Raw genomic sequence first — 7,260 nt, forward strand, 5'->3', positions numbered from 1 at the left:
TAAACACAGTGAGCTTAACAGTTACTGAAGTGTGTAACCAAAAAAATGGTATTTAACATGGGCCTGTGGCAGACATCACATTTGTTGTGTGTTATAAGCATCATGCAGCAGATTGAAGCTTGCCAACTGGCCACACATTAGAATTATTGGAGAATATTCCATTCCACACAGAAATGACCGTTTCAGTGAGCAACTATTTTGAAGCTGATCTGGCATTTTTATCCAGCAATAAACTGGTGTAATTTCTGGCCCATTATGACTTGTTGCAGGACAAACGTGATGTCTACCGGGGGCATAGAATCCAATAACTACTTAGTAACATAACAAAATAACTGGCTAGTGAGAGAATCTGTTGCTGTATCCAGCTTCTTGTCCTCCTTTCTGGTGAAAACCATATTTAAGTGACATACTTAACTAAAAGTTCCATAAACTATATACAAAATACAACTCAGAGCACAGGCAATACATAGGGGGAGCACATGCCCTCCTGACAGGGTCATCCCTACCAGTTTCTGCAGATGCTGGTGGCAGTGGGGTCAGACCAGTGAGCATCTGTGGGAGATTGCCAGCTCTGCCCCCACCACTAACACCACCAGAGGCTTCTGCAGATGCCCATCAGCTCTGGTCACACTGCCAGTGCCGCCAGCGGCTTCTGCGGGTGCCTCTCCCCCCCACACTCAGGAGGCACCAGTCGCCCATGACTCAGAGCACAACTTAAGACAAACATGTAACTAGTGCAGAGTGTTGCTCCGAGGCAGAAGTGGTGCACCCCGGTCTGCAAGCCAAATACAGCTTGCAGAACCAAGGCATCTGGCCTGTGGGGCTCCCCAGGAGTCACAAAATTTGTTGTCAGGGGACCAGTGACAATACTACCAACCCTTTACCACTACCCCAGGAGGCAGGGGCTGGGCCATGTCCCCCTCACTCCCTTACATGAACATCTACATGTATAATTACAGACCTGTGGAGCTTATTGCTCTGGAATTAATTGCTCCCAGTCACACCATTTGAACATGAGCCCAGGAGCAATTAACTCTAGAGCAATAAGCTCCTTAGCTTATTCATATACAGCACCCGGAGCCTGGGCAGAGCAGCCTTGGCTGTCAGGGGCCTGAGGGGTTAGCCTGCCAGCCTGGGGCTGCTCCCCCCAACTCATTGTGCTACAAAGGGACTCACTGGGGCATGAGGGGCTTGACTGTGGGGCTAGCCAGCAGGCAGCCCCCACACTGAATCACTCTCATGCCTCAGCCAGCTGGACAGAGTCTAGAGGTATGTAGGATAGTACTTGTATATACACTGGTCCCCTGCCATTTACAAGTACTCTCCTGCTGTGGAGTAAATTGGTTTACCCCAGCCTAATAGGGGTGTACCTGCAGACATGGAGATGTTTCCTGTGCACTTAATTAGTATACATGTGCAATAAACATCTTGTGTAGTTGCACCCTGTGTAGTCGGATTGGGTCTGCCATACCCGCTAGATCACCACGCCTGGCTGGATCTGGCCTGTGGACAGACAGGGCACTCCTCATCCAGCATGCAGGGCAAAATGATTGAGCACCACTTTTCTAAAGGGCTACATACACAAACTTGAGGTGCCTTGAACTTAGTCACAGAAGAATTTAAGCTGCGGCCTGCCAGAACCTCTTACGACACATACATGTATATATTTAATAGGTTTCATAGACATTAGGGCTGAAAGGGACCTCATGAGATCATCGGGTCCAGCCCCCTAAAAGGGCAGGAAGTCAGCTGGTGTCAGATGACCCCAGGAAGATAATCATCCAAATGGTTTGTGAATGTGTCCAGTGTAGGTGCTTGCATCACTTCTGGGGGGAATCTATTCCAGGCTCTGCAGATTCAGATGGTAAAGAAGTTTTTCCTTATGTCCAGTCTAAAACAGTTTTCCAGCAGTATGTGACCATTAGTTCTTGTCTTCCCTTAGGGTGCCCTGGTGAACAGACATTCTCCTATTTCCTGATGCACATCCCTTATTTACTTATAGGCTACCACCAAGTCACTCCTGAGTCTTTGCTTCTCCAAGCTGAAGAGTCCCATGCCTCTCAGCCTCTCCTCATAAGGCCTGCTCTCTTAATATAAACACGCACATGTATGTATGTGGGTGTGTAAATATATTTTATAAAACACACACACACACACACACACACACACACACACTAATGAGTACGCGATCTTATCTTGCATACAGCATGCCTCCAAATAAGATATGCACCTTGCTTTTGAAAGGAAGAATGAAGAAAAAAAAGTTATTTCCTTGAAAATACTGGTAAGTAAGGTCTTTTCCAAGGGAAAATGCAGGCAGCTGCATTAGTGGGGAAGCAAAACAATGCGAGTGTTCTGTTAACCTGTCAACTACAGGACTCAGTAGGTGCTGCTGGCTGACCCAAACTGCCCATCTCCATTTTTCTTCTGGAGCTGAGCTGGGTGGGCCATCAGCAGTGCCTACAAAGTCAACTGAGGGCCCATCCTGCTGATTCCACTAGAGTTTCTCCCTGGCAACAAGGACTTGGTTCCACTTTAGAAATGCAGCTCAGCCGGGTCAGGAATGGGAGAGGAAATGCCCTACTGTCCACAGCTAGCAGCTAGGGAAGTCTGCATGCTCACTATGCTTCCCCCTGTGCAACACATACAACATTACTTTCTCTTTTCCTAAAGAGGTGTGCTCTGCAGAAGCTGCTAGAACCATATTTTCTCTCTTATAATGCACTCTCCCAATTTGCAGCAGCTGATTTTTTGAAAAACGGGGTTTGTTGTATGTGAGAAACATGCGCATGTGAGACAGACAAAGAACGCCCGATTATGCATGTCACAGAAAACACTGAGCAGGAGTTCTTTTCTCTCTCAGAATAAGACGCAACCTTTCTGTGTGTGCCTGTTGGACTTTATAGTCCAAGAGTCAATGCAAGGTGCTTTAAAGATGCCTTGAAACTAGCTTATCATGCCCTTCTACATTCTTTTATTTTCCCTTTACTCTTACCCTTGAGCTTTACCAAGCATTTCATGGCCTGAGTTCAGGATCTGGCCCATAGATTTTCCACTGCATCTTTGCTTACTCAGTGATAGCTACTATTTTATTCACCATTTCATTTTAATCACATAATAAAAGCATTAGTTGAATTATAGTAGACCAGATTCCAAACTCAGTTGCAGCAGTGTAAATTTGAATTTACAGTAGTATATTTCAGATCAGAATCTGGCTCCTCATCACCAATTATTTCTAAAACTATTCAATTTCCTGCCAGCTTATAAGCCACTTTTTATTTCATGCATTTTCCTTTCCCCCATCATTGTTCTATCAGTTCCTTGGAGCAATGGCTTTTTAGAAGAGAGCATTGTTTTCATTGACCTTGACAACCTCAGGCCAGCAAACAATTTCATAAAAGGACCAAATGGAATGTTATTTTCGTGCTTCTACAAAGACCCTCAACATACATTTTTAAGATAAATCTAACTCTATATTACCTCTTTGTGCTGTAACATCTGTGAGTATCTTAAGCTCTCATATATATTTGTATTTTTTATTATGGTAGGGTCTAAATTAATAAAACAGAACAGTAGCAAAAATACAGAGATTGCCAATTCCTTTACAACAGAACAAATTATTCTAAGTGCTGATCACTGACTCATTGTGCATTGGATTTTACATCCTGCTTTCAGAATGATTGAACCACAATGTCAGCTGAAATATTATTAGTGGAGTAAGTGAAGTGAATGTATGAAGTATAGAGAAAAAATATCTTAGAGAAAGGTACATATTACTTAATGCTGCATACTAATATACTACTCTACTGCCATCCTAATGACCATCATAGCCCACCTATCATTTTTGAAGGAGCACAACCATCTAGTTTGGTATAACAGTAAATTAGGAAGGGGGAAATTCTACAGTATTAAGTCAGGTTTACTTATGAAAACACTTAAGAATCAGACCCATAATCAGCTCTATCACTAAGGCTAGGGACAGAAATTTCACATAAACTGATGTAAGTGATCGAAAACCAATTCAAATCTGTAATACAACAGAAGTTTGATGCACATAAACCACTTTCAGGCTGCAAGTACATGAGATGCTGACTGTGCAGTTGTTACTGAGCAGTCATTTAGTACTTGCATACCCAAGTACTAAATGACTCTGTAGTAACTGGCATTGCTGTGCAGTAATGTCCTCGCATGGCTTCCTGGTAATGCTGACTTTGCAGTAGCGTCATGTCACACTTTGTGCCCCGTGATGCTACTGCACAGTAATAATGAGCTACTGCACAGTAAGCATCTCATGTAGACATGCCCTTGAAGTGGTCAAAACCAGTTCAAGATAAACCTGGACAGATCTAGTATCAGACTTAAAAGATTTAGGTTAAATTGGTTTATTGAAATTCTGTCCCAGATCCCCTCCAGATTCAAGTTAATGCACACAGTCCCCCCCGTACCCCAGGATGCTTTGCACCTACCCCTTCCCCCCCGCCCCAGAGTGGGTGGGCTAGCATTAGCCCAAGCTATTTGCTCCAGCTGAGTGGGGAGGCAAGCTCTAGTACCCTCCTGGCTCCTCGGCTGAACCACTGCAGGCATGTGGCCTCATTTCCAGAATCAAAAGCCAATCTCAGTTTACTTGCTTATCAATTCAATCTGTGCAACTCAGACTAAACTATGACAACTAAATCAATTAATTCACCCTTGGGATTCTTAACCATGTGTACTTAGCCTAAGGGTGAAAACAGACATCACTGTTGTGATTCCAAATAATTTTTATGATTGTAAAAAGGCCAAGCCCACCAAGGCCCCTTAGCACATCAAAAATGGCATGGGCAACATCAATTTGTGCTGTTATTTAGCGGGGTGGGGGTGGGGGTGGAGGGGCAAGACACAGAACTCAACAGGTGATGTATGTTTCATCCCATAAAGCAGTCCGACTGAACTGGGACACATCCCAGCACAGCTGATTCACTTCATCTGGAGAGGTCTTTTTAACTTGATCTAAATTAAATGTCTCAGTGATCCAACATGTGTTAAATGAATTAGCTTCTCAGTTCAGAAAATAACATGTCAGGACTTAGGTATTGGATCTCAAAAGAGATTGTATAGGAATAGTTAGACTATATATGCCTTTTTTTTTTAAACTGTGTACAGGCTGAATTCTGTTCATTATGGCTTCTAGCAGCAGGAATTGGCAAAATGGAAAGTACTGATGATGGGAGACCCACCCAAAAGGAGGTATGAGGCAAATACTATTGTTGTTTTGGTTTGAATTAGTAAGATTTATTATGCATGGAACTTATTAATTATTCAATGCCTAGAGACTTTTGGAAAATGGACTTAATTAAATTAAATATATAAAAAACTTAGAGTAGCATCTGATGAGAACTGCTGAGACTTTTCTGGCCTTTTTGCAACAAAAAAATTGCTCCAATATTTTTCCGTAGTCAAAAAAGAAGTGAAAACTAAGAGCTAGCATTTACCAAGCGGCGCCTTAAGTCTAACAAGGTATTCTTTGAGCTTCCTGAGGAGTGCCTCAAACTTCAAAAAAGATTGAGAACCACTGCACTAATACAATTTCATCCTGAGATTGTGTTCACTTAATTCATTGTAATAGCATAACTCTTCAGCTTTGGTGGATTTGCTCATCTGTCCACTCCTGACACCAGTGTAACATATACCAGTATAAAAGTACTGTGTGTTCTCACCTTGGATGTAGTTCTCTTTTGTATTCCTGTGCACCACAGTTACAAAACAAATAAAAATAAGGCTACCCTAGAAGAGAATGTTATAATTTTCTGAAAAGTTTTCTGAAGCATTGCCTCACAACTGCAAGGCTAGGAATATCTTTTAATATCCTTGGTGGAGAAAGAACAGATTTTTCAAAGCCAACAGTCACAAGAATAGAATTAAAATAATAAACTCCCCATTTGCAGTAAGGAAAAAGATCCAAAGTCCAATTGTCTCCAACTTTATTCTGCAGGAGAGACAGTGGCACCCATTCAAATTTCTGAGATACAAATTTTATATTATGATAGTCTCCTGTATGCAGGCATTGCAGGATTAGGCAGGGAGTAAATAAATTTGCTCCCCACATATGTGCAGCCCTTCAAACTCAGTGGCTAGGGACAGACATTACACATAAACTGGTAAGTGATCAAAGACTGGTTTAAACCTGTAACAGAACCTAAGTTCAGTGCACATAAACCAGTTTCAAAGTGGCTGAAACTGGTTTAAGATAAACCTGGTCGAACATAGTATCAGGCATAACTGATTTGGATCAAACCAGTTTATGCAGCATCTGTCCCAGACCCCTTCCTGTTTTAAGTTAAGTTGGATGAAACCAGTCCCCCAGCATCCCAGATGCTTTGCAGCCCTGGGAGGGGCTGGGCCCAGGCTGTCTGCTCCAGAGAGCAGGGCTGGCCCTTCCCCTCTTCTCCCTAGCCAGAGCTGTGGCTAAGACTGCAGGCACAACAGGGTCTGCCTTGCTCCCCCTGCCCCACCTCCATCTCACCGCTTGCTGCTCAAGCAGGGACCCTGACCTCCTTCTCTCCCATCTCCCACAGCACAGACCCCATCCCCATGTGGTATGCTAGCTAATGCTGACGGGTGTCTGTGTGTGTGTCCAATTTCACTGGGACAGGCAGACAGAAAAAATGTCCACTTAGGGCTTTTTGAAGCTAGTCAACAGATCAGTTGATAATGTCTCTCCTTTCCTTCTTTGTAAAAAGCTGTTTAAGAAGAGCTTGAACTAATGAGAGAAGCTTTTGTTTTGTCAATGGGCTGATAAACACTGTTATCAGCCCCCTGCTTGCTCCCTTGCCTGTCAGGCTTGCAGACAATCTGAAGAAACAGGGAGAAGGAGATTGAAAAGCTCAGTAGCATCAACAGATGCATGCACTGCACATCCCCACTTTGCCTCAGAGTGGTAGCCCAGAGCTGGGGTCTGGCAACACTCTCACCCCTTGAGCAGTGAGCGGGGAAAAGCCTGGGGAAATGTAGGCAGGGTGGGGGTTTACACTTCTCCATAATTAAAAGCATCCTGCCTGGGCCTGCCCACACCCCTTCAGCTGAGCATCATAGAGAGAAAAGGAGGGCTGCTTTAGCAACCCCCAGCTTCTAGCCTGAGCCACTGCAGGCATATGCCTGAATTTCCTCAGTCCAGAGAGAATGTCTGTGTGGTTGCAAACTGGTTCAACCTAGGCAGGTTAGACTAACCTGCAAAGATTGAATCAAATTTAGGCTCAGGCTTTTTGAGTGTTTTTTCCTAGC

The sequence above is a fragment of the Crocodylus porosus genome, unplaced genomic scaffold, assembly GCF_001723895.1.
Source record: "Crocodylus porosus isolate Cpor-Errol unplaced genomic scaffold, CroPor_comp1, whole genome shotgun sequence".
Lineage (NCBI taxonomy): Eukaryota > Metazoa > Chordata > Crocodylia > Crocodylidae > Crocodylus > Crocodylus porosus.